Source organism: Bubalus kerabau, chromosome 23 (assembly GCF_029407905.1).
Source record: "Bubalus kerabau isolate K-KA32 ecotype Philippines breed swamp buffalo chromosome 23, PCC_UOA_SB_1v2, whole genome shotgun sequence".
Taxonomy (NCBI): Eukaryota; Metazoa; Chordata; class Mammalia; order Artiodactyla; family Bovidae; genus Bubalus; species Bubalus kerabau.
This window is the reverse complement of record NC_073646.1, coordinates 816,146-832,966: the sequence shown is the minus strand read 5'-3', so window position 1 is coordinate 832,966 and position 16,821 is coordinate 816,146. Positions and strand designations below refer to the sequence as shown.

Sequence of the window (16,821 nt, the reverse complement as noted above, 5' to 3'; positions counted from 1 at the left end):
TGAAGGAACTAAAAGTAGAAGTAGCCTATGGTTCAGCAGTCCCACTCCCAGGCATAGATCCACCCCCAGTACAAGCCAACAAGCTAGATGCCCCGTTTGGGCACATCGATCTGTGCGCGCGCTCGCATGCGCATGCGCGATCGCCTGCGAGGCTGGGGGTGGGGCGGGGGCTGGGGCTATGGCTGGAGTCGGTGCAAGCCCCGGGATTGCCTGAGGCAAGCCAAAGGAGCCCCAGATGGAGACGGGACGGCCGGTCGTCTGGTTTCCTGAAAGCCGAATGCGAATGCGGAGGGGCTCGCGGGCCGCGGGGAGGCAACCCAGGTCTGCAGCGGGAGTCGGGGCCCCGGCCACCCACTCACTCCCCCCGCCCCGGGAGGGGCTGGGGCTGCGGGGGTGGCGGGGGGGCGAGGGGGGTGTGGGTCCAAGAATTGGGACGCGGGGCGGGGGCTAAAGGACCTCTTCTGGTAGGCATAAAAGCCTCCAGCACCCGGAATTCCCAGGTGGTCTCCCATCCAAGATACTAAACAGGCCCGACCCTGCTTAGCTTCCGAGATCAGACGAGATCGGGCGCCTTCAGGCCGATATGACCGGAGACGGACGCGGCCGCCGCGGGGCGCCCTAAGAGCCTTGCGCTTCGCCTCCCTTTCGCTCTAACCTGCAGGTCGGGCCAACGAGCCGCCCCTCTCCTCGGGGGGCCGTGCTGTACTTGAGCAGCACGACCCGCGACCGCACTCCAGCCTGCTGACGCCGGCCCGGCCCCCGAACACCGCCAACACCAGACCAGCAACCGCCTGGCCGGGCCCGGGGGCCCGATGGGCTTCCAGGACCCCCCAGTGACCGGGAGGGCGTGCGTGCGTGCGCGCGGGGCCTGGGGGGTGGGCTGAGGGGTGCGGAGGTCTCGGCGCCCTCCCACCCCCGGCCACTCCAGACCCGGCCGCGCTGGCTGAGCGGGGCCTCCCCTCCCCCATCCCGTTCGCTGCTCAGGGCCGCGCGACCCCGGAGGTGTCGGTCTTCGGGGCCCGCCGCCTCCCGATCCCCGCGGCCCAGGGGCCTCTGGACCTCCTGCGGGCCTAGGCGCAGCGAATGTTGAGCGCCCAACTTGCCCGGCACCTGCCCGCTGCCCAAACCCACCGGGAGCCAGGGAGGCGGGGTCGACCGGAGCGCCTCAGCCCCGCCCCTTTGCCCTACCGAGGCGCCCCCCTTGTCCCCACGCCGCCAGCCAAGCACCCGACCTTCCTGAGAGAGCAGACGAACCACAGGCAGGCACAAAGACAGACAGACAGACACACACACACACACACACACACGAGTGTGGTCTTTGGAAATACTTCTGTTCGTAGTTGCTGGGTTGAGCCCAACTCTTATAGGACCCATGGAGTGCGGCCCATCAGGCTCCTCTGTCCGTGGCATTTCCCAGGCGAGAATACTGGAGTGGGTTGCCATTTCCTTCTCCAGGGGATCTTCCCGACCCAGGGATCAAACCCGAGTCTCCTGCGGGCGGATGCCTTGCCATCTGAACCAGCACATTGCGAATTCCCTAGGCAAAATACAAAGAAAAGAGCTCGTGTGCTACTAAGTGGAAAGATGATTGAAGAAACAGAAGGTGTCCTTTGTTGGTATCTTGGAATCTTTCTTTAGTTTTCGTTGATTTTTACTCTTAAGGCTACTTGAACAAGGCAAGAGAGAAACCCCAGAACTGAAAAGCAATTGACTTTTTTGAAAGAAACCTGTGCAGGTTAAGCACTCTTCGTTTTTGAGAGATGGTGAAATGCAAAATCTTGATTCAACACATATGACTTTGGTGAACTTTATTTCAAATCTCCATGATGAACCCCTAAGGCGTCCAGGAAGAAAGGAGTAGAGCGGGAGACAAAAAGAGCAACCTTTCCCCTTGGCGCCATCCCAACCAGCTGCTTAGTTCCTTCATCTCATGAACTACCATCTGGGCTTATCTGGTTTGTCTGATTCTTGTTTCGGGGCCTGTTTCTAGTCACAAGGCTGTCAAGAGTGGGGTGGATGTTTGGGAGGGGGGGGGAAGCCCTTCTTTCCATTCCACATGAGACCCAGTGGACAATCCAGGCCCTGGCTACTGCATTGAGTGTGCAGCAGCAATATCAACGGTGATGCTGGTTAACAACGCATATTCCTGGAATCCACTCCTTTGGCTACTGACTGTGTGTGGTGGTGGTCTGGAACCTATATCTGGAAGCTTTCTTTATGATTGCAAATGACACCAAAGTCTGAGGAAGATGGAAGATCTTCACATTTCTGCAAGAGCCACACACCTCCAGAAGGAACCACAAGACTTGCTTGAAATGGTCAAGGTATAAGTATTGGACTACACGTTGGAAGGTCTCCACCTTTGCTATGGAAATCAAAATATCTTTCTTTGAAGTGAAAATGGATCATACTCAACGTTCACGTTCTTGTAGAGCTTTTGAGAAGCCCTAAATTGTAGAAATCTGCTGTACGAGTTCCTTGAAAGCAAGAACCTATATTTATGGATATGTCTTAGTGCCTTAGATTGTGCCTTGATTATAGTGTACACGTCAACCCAGGAAAGGAAAGAATTGAATCGCCAAACATACAAAGAGATCAAAAGTGCCGAGCCAAGTGACACCTTGAGGCTTCCAAGAACTTTTCTGTCTTGCACACACTAAGTAAATCCTGAGCACCTACGATGAGCTGGGAGGCATGTAATAAGTTTCTGGAACTAGAAGGCGGAGAGAAGAAGACACAGAGTTCCTGCTTTCACTGAGACGAATCTAATGATACATCACAGGCAGATCCTTTGAGAACTTATCGAGGGGCCTCTTGTCTCACCAAAACCTGGGTGTCAGGGAAGGCTTTTCAGAGTAACAATTGAGTTGAGGCCCATAGGTTGAACCTACGTAAACCAGGGTTAAGATGCAGGAAGAATTTCAGGCAGGGAAAATAGCATCTTGGAAGGCTATGCGACCAGGGAAACTTAGACCATTCAAGAAATGAAAAATGCCCTATGGGATGGAAGCCAAAGAGTACAGAGGGCATTCCAGTTAAAAGACATCAGAGACTAACGTGGGGAACAAGCATGAAGGGATGTGATCATATATTCAATATGATGGGGAAATACAAGAGCAGTTGGGGCAGGGAGATGATAGAATTTCTCTGCATTTCCAAAATGTCATCTTGCTCCATAACACTAATGTTTGGAGCGACTCAACTCCAAGTTACAAGGAGGGACCACTTCCACGAGTTCGAATAGTCCTCATTGCAAAGTCTGTCAATAACGAATGCTAGAGAAGATGTGGACCAAAGGGAACTCGACTCCACATGCAGATTGTGTGGGTGAATTCTCTAAGAAATTAAGGGAAGGAGTGCTACATCTTGTTTATTGCATTGTGTTTGGGGGGAAGTATTTTGGAATTAGAGGAGCCCATTTCTCAGTATATGATTTCCAAACTAGGCAAGTATAATTACAGTCTGATAAGATGTAACTCAAATAACTTCTGAATGTTAATTGATTTTGAAAGAGGAAATAATCTTGCAAGAGAAATGTAGACAAACAGGAAAAGCATAGTTGTCAATATATTAACCTAGAGATGCTACAAATATTGTTTAAGAAATATGAAAGTTTCATGGAGTATTTCACATGAAGGAATTATTTCCTCTTAAAAGTCAAAAGGGCTTCCCTGGTGGCTCAGAGGTTAAAGCATCTGCCTGCAATGCAGAAGACCTGGGTTTGATCCCTGAGTCAGAAAGATCCCCTGGAGAAGGAAATGGCAACCCACTCCAGTATTCTTGCCTGGAGAATCCCATGGATGGAGGAGCCTGGTGGGCTACAGTCCACTGGGTCGCGAAGAGTCAGATACTACTGAGCAACTTAACTAACTTAAAAGTCAAAAAGGATCATGAGTCCACTCATAAAAATGATTTGTTCTTCAGTTTTATCATGAATTACCTGACTAAAGGATGATTATGTATTGTATTATTCCTTCAAAATTATAGCACATTGTTCGCTTTCCAGATTTTTATTTAATTGATATTTATTTAACATTGACTCTGTGCCAGCACTGCAAAGCCCACCCACACACCCTACACCAATTTTGTGACTTCATTAGAAACCACTTAATCAAGCAAATTCTATAGTTGCCTCTATTTTACATCCTAAATCGGCACATTATATGTCGCCCTACTTAACACTATTAAGATTATCTCTTTTTTAAAAATTCTTGATAAATATAATTCCTGGCTTCCTCACAAAATAATTTAAATTATATAAAAACTGGAACTTTGTCTAATTTATCACTGTATTCTTAGCTCTTCGAGGAATATTAGTACTAGATATTCAAAAGACTCGTATTAAATGAAAATGATTTCAGTGGGTCTCAAAATAACTTGTCTTTAAAAGGCATTGGTGCGGGGAGCTGCCCGTCAGAACGGGGTCCTTTGTCCGAAGGACACAGCTCTGGGAGCTGCCTCAGTCCTTGAGGGTTTGCTTGCAAACATAGCTCTCTGTCCCGCCACCCCAGAGATTAGGCGCTTATTTACTGCAGGCACCTGGAGTTCTGTGCAAACTTCTCACGCACAGAGAAATATTATCTGGTGTAAGAAATAATAACAGGGTGCCATTCCCATGCTCTCAAGATTTCTTGTGACTGTTTGTAAGATGTGTAGGTCAAACAAAGAAAATGTTAACTGTCTTGTCTTTCTCACGCTCTTCTGTATAAATGTGAGATGCTGAATAAAGTTGGTGTCAGACTGCGTCCCTTCGTGGAGACGTGTCTGAACCTCTCGACCCCATCTTTGTTGGAGATTTCTCTTGCTTTCGTTTCTTTTCTCAGCCCCGCCGTGCACGTTCTCGGGACCTGATCGACTTTGCCGTCTAGCACCGGCACATTGGTGCCATTTAAAGTAGATATTAGGTTTCCATTTTCTCATCAATGATTCGTTTCATTGGTTTTGTCATTTCAGATAACTTTCTTGAACATCAGATCATGGAAGATAGAAATAATGTTACTGAATTTATCCTCTTAGAACTTTCTATGGACACGAAAGTCCAGATCCTCTGCTTTTTATTTTTCTTATTCTGTTACCTGGCTATTTGGTTGGGGAATTTGATCATTGTGATTTCTATTACATGCAGTCAGCTAATCACCCAGCCCATGTACTTCTTCCTTAACTGCCTTGCACTCTCAGATCTCTTCTACACCTCCACTGTGACACCCAAACTCATGACTGACTTACTGATGGAAAAAAGGCCATTTCCTATAAAAACTGCATGACACAGCTTTTCACCACCCACTTCTTTGGGGAGGGGGGAATGAGGTCTTCACCCTCACAGGGATGGCCTGTGACTGCTATGTGGTCATCAGCAAACCTCTCCACGACGCCATCACCATGAACAGGCAAAAACGTCACTCAATTCTCATAGCGTCGTGTGCAGGGGGACTTCTTCATTCTCTTGGTCTCTTTCTTCTTGCGATTGTTTCACCTTTCTGTGGCCCCAGTGAAATAGACCACTATTTCTGTGATGCATATCTTTTGTTGAAACTAGCCTGCACTGATACACACAAAATTGGCTTTTTTGTCATTGCCAATTCTGGCTTGATGGGACTGGTGCTCTTTGTGGTTTTGATGGCCTCCTACATTTTGATTCTGTATAATGTGTGCACATATTCTGCAGAAAGCCACCATAAAGCACTTTCCACCTGTAGTTCCTACATCACAGTCCGTGATCCTCTTTTTCACACCTGTCATCTTTGTTTACATTAGACCTGCCACAACATTACCAGAGGATAAAGTGTTTATGCTCTTCTACACAATTATTGTCCCCATGCTCAACCCGCTTATCTACACACTTAGAAACATGGAGATGAAAAATTCCATAAGAAGAGTTTGGTGCAATAAAAGGTTCTGGGAAAGGAGCTTAATGATCTGAAGGTCATTCATCTCTGACGCCAGTGACTGTCTTCTCATCACTCCCTCTGTTGCTGAGTCTCTCCTGCTAATGGGAAAATCAGTCAGAATGTGTAAAAGCCAAGCCTCCAACAACAGCTTGCCTTCAGTGGTTCCTTCTTTATTTTCCTCTCAATGCGTTTTCCTTGATTTCACTTTTCACTAATAATCCCCTTTGTTTAAAAAAAAAGAAAAGGAAACTTTTTACAGAGTAAAAGCACACTGAAAAATCTGGAGGGAGAGTGATCCTGCCTGTATTGAAGGCTAAACCTGGAGGAGACTTCGCTCTCAAAATACTTGGCCTCAAGGTATAAAAGGTAATAATATGTTACAAGGTAAAAGACAGTTAAAGAATCCACCTGCTAATGCAGGAGACACATGTTCAATCCTTGGGCCAGGAAGATCCTCTGGAGAAGGAAATGGTTACCCACTCCAGTGTTTTTGCCTGGGAAATCCCATGGAGAGAGGAATCTGGTGGGCTACAGCCCATGGGGATGCAAAACAGCTGGACATGATTCAGCGACTAAACAAAAACAAAAAGGCAGTTATAGGAAAATAAGAACAATCACATACTGCAAACTCCTTTCAGAACTATATACCTAGCCTCGTATCCTACAACTCTAGATTTCTTTTAATCAAGTACCTAGAGATTTTTTTGTGTGTATTTGTGAACTGCTATTATTTTACTTAAGTGAAAAGAATATATAGATCTAAATACAACATATTGTAAAGTCCAGCCTTATAGTCGACATGGCAAGTCTTACAGTCTGAAAAGCAAGTCACTGTGTGATCTGTTTGTGAAGTAACATTGTACGTATTGGGGGAAATATATGTGTATGTGTGTGTGTATATATATATATATATATATATATATATATACATACAAACTCATGCTATTTGAACTGGGTTTGACATTAAGTATACATGATCAAGGAATAAATAAACTACAACTGACTTTGCTACAAAAAAGAAGAAAATATAAATCCTTTAGTTCCTCAAAACAGATGATTTATCTCAAAGTAAAAGACTTTCACTTACTATCTAAATTCAAGTGTAGAATAATCCTAAAATAATATTTGACAAAATATAGATCAGACTCAGTGATGGGAATATATATATATATATATATATATATATATATATATATATATATTCTGCTGCTGTGCTTAGGTGTTTCTGACTCTGTGGCCACATGGACTGTAGCCCACCAGGCTTCTCTGTCCATGGGCATTCTCCAGGCACAAATATCGGAGTGGGTTGCCATGTTCTCCTCCAGGGGATCTTCCCAAGCCAGGGACTGAACCCAGGTCTCCCATATTGCAGGCAGACTCTTTACCAACTGAGCCATCAGGGAAGCCCAAGTATACTGGAGTGGGTAGCCTTTCTCTTCCCCAGGGGATTTTCCCGACCCAGGAATCAACCAGGGGTCTCCTGCATTGCAGGTGGATTCTTTACCAGTTGAGCTACCAGGGAAGTCTAATGTGTATACATCCATACCTATAGGATTTTCATGATTTTCTAGGGCAAAGTATACATTTTGTTTGAAATACATTTTTAAGATTGCTGCATTTTCTTATGAAAATGTGCATAGTTTTGGATATAAAATGTAACTATTAATAGTATAGATTTGTATTCTATATAATGAGTTAAACTATATTTAATACTATAGATTTATTTTAGGTAATAGGATATTTTCTAATGTTTCTCTCTCAAATAATGTAATATTTTTTAGAATTAATAGGACAGATGATGGATTTTAAAGAATCATATTATTACTATGTCATAAAAATGTTGTTAACTGTTCTCCACACAAAGATAGGCCATATTAATATTTGGCTATATTATGTGTGTGTCTCCTTCAGAATTTTCCACAGTTTATTGTGACTCACACAGTCAAAGGCTATGGCATAGTCAATAAAGCAGAAAGAGACGTTTTTCTGGAACTCTCTTGCTTTTTCGATGATCCAGCAGGTGTTGGCAATTTGATCTCTGGTTCCTCTGCCTTTTCTAAAACCAGCTTGAACATCTGGAAGTTCATGGCGCACGTATTGCTGAAGCCTGGCTTGGAGAATTTTGAGCATTACTTTACGAGCAACAAAGATCTGTCTAGTCAAAGCTATAGTTTTTCCAGCAGTCATGTATGGATGTGAGAGTTGGACTATAAAGAAAGCTGAGGGCCGAAGGATTGATGCTTTTGAACTGTGGTGTTGGAGAAGACTCTTGAGAGTCCCTTGGGCTGCAAGGAGATCCAACCAGTCCATCCTAAAGGAGATCAGTCCTGGGTGTTCATTGGAAGGACTGATGTTGAAGCTAAAACTCCAACACTTTGGCCACCTGATGAGAAGAGCTGACGCATTTGAAAAGACCCTGATGCTTGGAAAGGTTGAGGGGAGGAGGAGAAGGGGACAACAGAGGATGAGATGGCTGGATGGCATCACTGACTCAATGGACATGGGTTTGGGTGGACTCCGGGAGTAGGTGATGGACGGGGAGGCCTGGTGTGCTGCAGTACATGGGGTCTCAAAGAGTCAGACACGACTGAGGGCCTGAACTGAACTGAATATGTATGTGTCTTATTTTTGTACTTGCAAGATACTTTGCAAATATTATTTTGCATATTTTGCTGAATATTTAAATGTCAAAAAAGAATGGTGTTTCAGAATTGTAAATAATAATCTTAAGGAGGCAGAAGTTATCAAAGTTACTGAATGAATATGTTGTAAATAATGTAAATCAACCAAATCTTACTTAATTTCCCAATTGAATTATCTCCTCAAGTGGATCAGTTGTTTGGAGTTACATTTTCATAAAGATCATCCATTCGTCTTCCCAGATAGTTGCGAATATCTGGTAATAACTGATATTTTTCAATATCCCCATCTCTGTGTTTGCTTATAGTGTTTAACAGCCTTCCATAGAGACCTCAGCTCTGCCTTCATGTGTTAATTAAGCACAAACCATAATCCATGACCTTCAGCCATGAACTACAGAGTTTAATACCAGATATTTTGGGTGAGGAATTTTTAAAAAAGATGCTTACAATATATGCCATTCTTATCTCTCCTGTTAATAAATACAAGTACTAGGAAATAAAGAGGCCGGAATATATTGCTTCATTTCACAGAGACATCATTCATACAAATCTCTCTCTCTCGGAATGAGGCTTAAAATAAGACATTATTCTGCCTGCCTCATTCAGTCTGGATTCATGAGCAGTTCAGGTTGTGGGGTGGTGGTTGCTTTTCGCTACTAAATCACACTGTATGAGAAAACTCATATATTGAGTTTAATTCCTATTATGTGGGGATTTCTTATGTTATGTCAGTTCAGTTCAGTTCAGTCGCTCAGTCGTGTCCGACTCTTCGTGACCCCATGAATCGCAGCACGCCAGGCCTCCCTCTCCATCACCAACTCCTGGACTTCACTCAGACTCACGTCCATCGAGTCAGTGATGCCATCCAGCCATCTCATCCTCTGTCGTCCCCTTCTCCTCTTGCCCCCAATCCCTCCCAGCATCAGGGTCTTTTCCAAAGAGTCAACTCTTTGCATGAGGTGGCCAAAGTACTGGAGCTTCAGCTTCAGCATCATTCCTTCCAAAGAAATCCCAGGGCTGATCTCCTTCAGAATGGACTGGTTGCATCTCCTTGCAGTCCAAGGGACTCTCAGGAGTCTTCTCCAACACCACAGTTCAAAAGCATCAGTTCTTCGGTGCTCAGCCTTCTTCATGGTCCAACTCGCACATCCATACATGACTACAGGAAAACCATAGCCTTGACTAGACGGACCTTTGTTGGCAAAGTAATGTCTCTGCTTTTGAATATGCTATCTAGGTTGTTCATAACTTTTCTTCCAAGGAGTAAGCGTCTTTTAATTTCATGGCTGCAGTCACCATCTGCAGTGATTTTGGAGCCCCCCAAAATAAAGTCTGATACTGTTTCCACTATTTCCCCATCTAGTTCCCATGAAGCGATGGGACCAGATGCCGTGATCTTCGTTTTCTGTGTGTCGAGCTTTAAGCCGTTTTTCACTCTCCACTTTCACTTTCATCAAGAGGCTTTTGAGTTCCTCTTCACTTTCTGCCATAAGGGTGGTGTCATCTGCATGTCTGAGGTTATTGATATTATCCCGGCAATCTTGATTCCAGCTTGTGTTTCTTCCAGTCCAGCGTTTCTCATGATGTATTCTGCATAGAAATTAAATAAGCAGGGTGACAATATACAGCCTTGACGTACTCCTTTTCCTATTTGGACCCAGTCTGTTTTCCCATGTCCAGTTCTAACTGTTGCTTCCTGACCTGCATACAGATTTCTCAAGAGGCAGGTCAGGTGTTCTGGTATTCCCATCTCTTTCAGAATTTTATACAGTTTATTGTGATCCATGCAGTCAAAGGCTTTGGCATCGTCAATAAAGCAGAAATAGATGTTTTTCTGGAACTCTCTTGCTTTTTCCATGATCCAGCAGATGTTGGCAATTTGATCTCTGGTTCCTCTGCCTTTTCTAAAACCAGCTTGAACATCTGGAAGTTCACGGTTCGTGTATTGCTGAAGCCTGGCTTGGAGAATTTTGAGCATTACTTTACTAGCATGTGAGATGAGTGCAATTGTGCGGTAGTCTGAGCATTCTTTGGCATTGCTTTCTTTGGGATTGGAATGAAAACTGACCTTTTCCAGTCCTGTGGCCACTGCTGAGTTTTCCAAATTTGCTGGCATATTGAGTGCAGCACTTTCACAGCATCATCTTTCAGGATTTGAAACAGCTCCTCTGGAATTCCATCACCTCCACTAGCTTTGTTCGTAGTGATGCTTTCTAAGGCCCACTTGACTTCACATTCCAGCATGTCTGGCTCTAGGTCAGTGATCACACCGTCGTGATTATCTGGGTCGTGAAGATCTTTTCTGCACAGTTCTTCTGTGTATTCTTGCCCCCTCTTCTTAATATCTGCTGCTTCTGTTAGGTCCATACCATTTCTGTCCTTTATCGAGCCCATCTTTGCATGAAATGTCCCCTTGGTATCTCTAATTTTCTTGAAGAGATCTCTAGTCTTTCCCATTCTGTTGTTTTCCTCTATTTCTTTGCATTGATTGCTGAGGAAGGCTTGCTTATCTCTCCTTGCTGTTCTTTGGAACTCTGCATTCAGAGGCTTATATCTTTCCTTATCTCCTTTGCTTTTCACTTCTCTTCTTCTTCCAGCTAAGTCATACAGTGACTCACTTAGTGGCTCAGTCACACACTTGATAATGTAAGGAAAAACACTTCTTGAAACAGGCAATATAGAAAACAATAGCAGTAATAGTAGAATCATAAGTAAGAAGTTAAGTCAAGAACTTCTAGTAGGTGTAGCCCAGTGACATCTCCATGTCATCTGACTTAGTTTGCTAAATGACTATAGCTTGCTGTTGATATCCTGGTTGTAGATCCTGAGCATCTGATCTTGATTCAAAGACTGGTTATTGAGATAAGCTTTAGAAACAAACTCAGAATGTCCTTTTTAACAACTTAATTAAACCTCTTAGCAATGTAACATAACCACAAGGAACTATCTAAGGAGTGTGTCTTAGTAAATACAGACCTTAACTTAAAAAACTGGAACTTAATATTCAGTGAAACATAATAGATGCCATAGGCCTGACATCAGTTAGGTGGATTTTTCTTTTAGAGCTCCCCAGTATACGTTGAGATTTCTGTATATGTCGGGAGACAGTCTTTTTATTTACCTGAGAAGGCTGTTCAGAACCCAAGTGTCTCCAGCTTCTGGAGGGATGAGGCAGAGAGAAAAAAGGTATAATTTCACCCATAGGAGTAAATCACTAGATTGTTTTAAATGACCAGTAACTCGAGGAGAAGTGCTTCTTTATATCTGAAAACACAGAGTAAAAATCAACAATATGTCAGACAAAAAGTCGTGAAAATTGCGGTCATATTTAGCAGTCTACTCCATCCCATGCAATTGATCCCTTTGTTCTGCTGTCCTTGCCCAATGGCCAAGGACATCAGTGAAAGCAGTAGTCTCGAAGAAACTCATGAAGCTTTTGTGAATGTCTGTATGACCTGTCCAGCAAAGTGGGTGCCCTGATCACTGGAGATTGTGGAAAGCACCTTTTAACCATTTTTTCTATTCTGAGATATTAATTCTGAAGCCAGGAAAGGCATTATCAAATAAAAATGAGGTTTGTCAGGGGGCCAGGAAAAGCCAAGTGGCCACGTTGGACCTCTCATAGCCCCAACCCTTTGGTTTATGGCCATTTTTAATCCATTTTAAATTCCCTGAAGAGGCGTTAACTTTTGTAGAAGCAGAATGAGCTGTGTTCATATGTGCTGTAGTCTGTTATCAAAAGCCACATTCCAAGAAAACTTTGTTCTTTTAATCAGTGAGAGAAAACCAAATTCCAGTTTGGTAACAGCTTATATTCACTGTAAAACAATAGTTATTCACTTAGTCATAGTCACAATAAGACTTCAAAGGCAGTTTAATGTCTTAACAAACTTGTAGCATGCACAAAACTCTTCTTTCACTTGCAACACACCTTTTTGCACTTTCTGTATTCGTCACTTCATTTGTCCACTTAGAGGACAGCCACCTGTACTTTTAGACTTCCTTTGCTTTTCCTTAATAGAATGTAATTCCATTCCTTATTACTTTTTATTAAAAACACACATCTTACTTTTCTTCAGAAACCATGACTTGTACTTTACATCATCATTCTGTCGATTGGTAAGGATAAATCACCCAAAGTTATATCATTTATAAAAGTATCTGCACAATGTCTCTGTTAATTAGATCAATAAACAAACATCAGTATCATGTATCAATACAATAATGATTATTTCCCAGTTCACACAAGCCTCGAATTCATTTACTTTAATTTCCTTGAATTTAGAATTGTTTGATTTGTAAGCACTTACTTCTCTTTAGGCCAATTAATTAGAGCTCATTGAACCACTTAGCCTTTAGCAATTTTTTCCAAGGATGGAGACATACACCGAGACACACACAAATCTGGACAGACAGAAACCTCACAGTTTTCCACCTGAAATTTAAATTGTCTCTTTGTCCCTTTTATTTTCTTGGCTTGAGTTCCAGCTCATGGCTGGAGTCCCGGATCGAGTGGGCTGTGTATCTCAAGGACATGATAAGAGTTAACTCAGGTTTTTCCCCAGGCATGTTTCTGTTTCTCAGGCAGGATCAGAGCTCCCCAAAAGAGTATTTTCACAAGTCAAACTTTTAGTAATTACATGTGCAAAAGGAACCAGTTTTGCAATTTCAAAAAGATTCCATTTTACCTAGTTTTCTCCGGAGTCTAAAGAATACACATGGCCATTCAGGGTTCAAAATGTCATTTCTCCTTCATGTAGTCATAGCTTCATAGCTAAAATTTAAACCAGAGAGTGCTCAAATTGGCTCTGATGACAGGGGTAGACTGATCGAGAAGATGTCCCAGCAGGGATTATCTCTCTGGGCAGGTGAGGTCGTCTCTTAAAGCAAAGAAACCCCATATATAAGGGATTTTTAGGCCTTGAGGATCAAAATTATCCCAATTTTTCAAGATATTATTCAAGGGGGGGTGGTGGTTCTGGACTGTTAGGCCCCATCTGTAAGAGAGAAAAAAGCAGTGCCCAGTGCCATGGCTTTTTTCTACCAGAGGTGTCTGCCCCTGCTCTAGACGGGGTTGGAGACTGATTTTCCACCTAAGCTTCCTTCCCTGGCCAGAGCTAACCTATCTCTTACAGGTGAAGGTGTCCTACTCCCACCCCCCCTCATTCTACCACCCAGGCATGGTGGAGATGCACCAGGGTTAGACCTGATGGCATCCCAGATTGATGTCCAGGTCCTCACCATTAAAACCTTGGTTTGATTTCCCTTTTATTCTGGCACCACCTGGGGTGGAACAGAGTAGTTTTCTGGATGCTCGCCGAGCCAAGACCACTAGGGGAAGCACCCAACTTCTGTGTACCTGCGCACATTCCTCATAACAGTATAGGTGGCAAGTCATAAAGGGATGAACAGAAAACCCAAGACATCCTCCTGAGAGTGGCCACACGAGTCTTTTTAATAACAAAGGAGGCAATGGAGGGCCCGCCTGCGAGGAAAAACTAATCCTTCATATGCATGGAGTGCCAACATCATCCTTTTGATTCCTGTCCCTCAGACTGTACAAAAAGAATACCTAAGGAGTTAAGACAAGAGCCACTGGAGGGCTTCGTCTGCTCTGCTAAGAGCTAGCGCTATTAAGGGAAGAAGCCCAATGCACTTTCAATCTGCCCAAATCTGGGGTGTCCCAATCTGTGTCCTCAGGAATCTCATGCTCACCAGCAATGCCTCAATCCATATAGTCCAGAGGCATAGCCACAACAAGAACTTGCCTGTGTGTCTGTGGGGTCAGGATGGTGATTTCCAGTCTGAGAGATGTCCCTGGAGCTAGAGCTCCAGCTAGCTCCCTAAAGTGCTCCTGTCTGCAGTGTCCTGTAATACTTGGAATGGGGGCCTTGCTAGAAAAGCACAATAACAGCATGGATTGCAAGTCCCTTGAAAGTCTACAATCTGGCACACGAGGTTAATAACTTTAATTCCCCAAGCAGATATGAAATGGTCAGAGGGACCAGGAAAAGCTGACTGGGGAAAAGAAGTTCAGTCCACATGCTTCTGATTTAGTAAAGTAGCTGCTGCTGCTGCTGCTGCTGCTGCTGCTGCTAAGTTGCTTCAGTCGTGTCCGACTCTGTGAGACCCCAGAGTTGGCAGCCCACCAGGCTCCCCCGCCCCTGGGATTCTCCAGGCAAGAGTACTGTAGTGGATTGCCCTTTCCTTCTCCAATGCAGGAAAGTAAAAATGGAAAGTGAAGTCACTCAGTCGTGTCCAACTCTTAGCGACCCCATGGACTGCATCCTACCAGGCTCCTCCGCCCATGGGATTTTCCAGGCAAGAGTACTGGAGTGGGGTGCCATTGCCTTCTCCGTAGTAAAGTAGAGACCACAGTAAACGAGCAAAAGAATCTCAACTCTGAGTGTTCTTATCTTGTCTTGAAGATCTTGGACAAGCCCCCAAGATGATAACCTAGCAGTCAACGGTGACCGATGCCACTGGATTCATGGTGTCTGAAGAAGAAGATATTACTCTGGGGCCAAAGACAGTCTCAGTCACTCAGAGCTTTGTGTATATTTTATTTAAAGTGAAGGTGACAGAAAAAGCTTCTGACACAGACATCAGAAGGGGCTCACTAATTTAAGTGGGGCCATATATACGTCTCAACTAGCCTCTGAGAATAGACAAAAAACATCTCAAGGATGTGAGCGTTTTGCCCAGACCCTTTCCTATAGCATACATCCAAAGCTCAAAAAGAGGAATGTCCTTGAACCTGAGATACTGCTCCCTACAATGCCTACTTGTCTTAGGCCAAAGAATGTGAAAAAGCAAGCAAGCTTGCCTCCTCCTTAAAGGGGCTTTAGGCTTGGACTCTTTATCAACCTGCTGGGACAGGTAAGTATACAGTTAAAATCAGAAAACTCTAATGTTGTAATGGTGGTGAGTAAAGCATTTGTATAACATACCACTGATAACTCATATAAGTATATCACTTATAAATTCAGTATGAAGGTCAAAAGATAAAATATCAAAGTAATGATAACTACAAAATGAAATAATGGAACCATGTTTGAAGAATTAGATGACAGTATGATACTAAGTCAACAAACAGAGAGACCCAATGAAGAGCTACAAATTATTTTTTTTAAGGAAACTAACATAAATTCTGGATTTGAAAACGAAAATAATTGAAATGAAAAATTGATAGGTTCAATAGCACATATGAGATGCTGGCAGAAATAATCCATAAACTTGAAGATGAATTCATAGAAATCAATGTAAAAATAAAGAGAAAAAAATGTTGAGGGAAAATGATCTAAGGCATCCATTCATTACACCATCGAGTATGGAAGGATAGAGACTCTCAGCAGGGAGAGAAAGGGGAGGGAGTAAAATTACTTGTAGACAGAATGGCTGACCGGCAGGTCAGAGCGAAAGGGAGGCGCAGTGCAGGGCTCTTAGGGCGCCCCGCGGTAGCTGCGTCCCTCTCCGGCCGTATGGGCCCGAAGGCGCCCGATCTCGTCCGATCTGGGAAGCTAAGCAGGGTCGGGCCTGGTTCTTACTTGGATGGGAGACCGCCTGGGAATACCGGGTGCTGTAGGCTCTTTGCCTTCCCTGTCCTTTAGCCCCCGCCCCCACGTCCCAACTCTTGGGCTCCCGCACCCCAACCCCTCCTGGGGGTGGGTGGCCAGGGCACCGACTCCCGCTGCAGACCTGGGGTGCCTCCGCGCGGCCCGCGAGCCCCTCCGCATTTGGCTTCCAGGAAACCAGACGACCGTCCTGCGGGTCTCCGTCTGGGGCTCCCTTGGCGTGCCTCAGGCAATCCCCGGGGGGCTGCACCAGCTCCAGCCCCAGCCCCAGCCCCAGCCCTACTCCCACCCCCCATCCTCGCAGGCGAACGCCCGAGCTCGCGCGCATCTGCGTGCACACACAGATATATGTGCACAGACGGTGCATGTATCTTGTTCAGTTATACTTTTGGTGCATATGTGCCTGGGAGTGGGACTGCTGAATCATATGGTACTTCTAGGTTTAGTTCCTTCAGGAACCTCCATACTCTTTTCCATAGTGGCTCTACCAACTCACATTCCTACTAAAGGTGGAGGCGAGTTCCCTTTTCTCCACATCCTCTCCAGCATTTGTTATCTACAGACTTTTCCATGAGGATCATTCTGACTAATGTGAAGTGGTACCTCGTTGTAGTTTGGAGTTGAGTCTGTCCAATCATGACTGATGTGGAGCAAGATGACCTTTTTAAAATGCAGATGCAGTTCTATCACCTCCCTGCTCCAACTGCTCTTGTATTT

The 16,821-nt window shown here is 44.4% G+C and overlaps 1 pseudogene; it reads right to left on the bottom strand.

The window, feature by feature from the left end:
• Positions 1-475: 475 nt before the first annotated feature.
• LOC129638234 (uncharacterized) lies at positions 476-595 on the bottom strand (annotated as a pseudogene).
• Positions 596-16,821: the final 16,226 nt, after the last annotated feature.